Source organism: Galeopterus variegatus, unplaced genomic scaffold (assembly GCF_000696425.1).
Source record: "Galeopterus variegatus unplaced genomic scaffold, G_variegatus-3.0.2 Scaffold5113, whole genome shotgun sequence".
NCBI classification, from domain to species: Eukaryota; Metazoa; Chordata; class Mammalia; order Dermoptera; family Cynocephalidae; genus Galeopterus; species Galeopterus variegatus.
Window position 1 is genome coordinate 4,088 of NW_007731224.1, and position 843 is coordinate 4,930.

An 843-nucleotide genomic window follows, 5' to 3' on the forward strand; every position below is an offset into this window, starting at 1 on the left:
CATTTTTAGAATCCTCAACCATTTTTGGCTTTGAGCTGTATGCCTTTGGAAATAGCTTTTTTGAAATGAAACATTTATAGGAAACCTCCTGTATATTTTTCTCCTTATATCTACCTCAAATTATTTCTCCTTGAATAAACAAATAATTAGTAAAACAGAATATTTTATTTTTGTTCTTAAAAACTAGACATAATTCACATCTTTGGAGGGAATTGTTTGGAAAGTTTTGGCCTGTGTAGAGGAGTTTGCTTTTTTGTGGTGTTAATGATTCTGAGGTTACAGGTTCAATCCCACAGGAACTAATTAGTTCCATTCACTTTCATGGCCAAAGCCTACATGTGTAACCTCGACAAAAACTCCTTCCCACACTCTCCATTAGTCATAAGTTATTAGAAATAGTTGATTTACCATCACCAACTCACAACCAGTATTGGGGAAAAAATATAAATACTAAAATCAAGTGTATCGTGGGTCATGTGTATCATCTTACTTTTGAATGCCATTCAGGTCAAAGTATATAAAGGGTTGAAACTATTAACTATAGATACGAAGTTGAATGCAAGTGAAAATTTTCCTTTGCTCTAGGTCTGTTTAGATAAAATGGCGTATGACTTTAGCAACTTTAGCACTAAGTAGTCAGAACATCCCGGCAACAGCAACAAAGACAGAATAATGTCCAGTGACACATGATTTCCTAAAGAGCCAGGTGCACCGAGCCTCCCTATTTCAGTTGGGAGCTTGTGGTGGAAAGTTGAGGTCATGAGATATCCACCATCTTTTCTGACTGATAAATTTCATGCAGAAGAGATATTATTTTTCTAGATGGTTTTTCAGCTTCGTGCA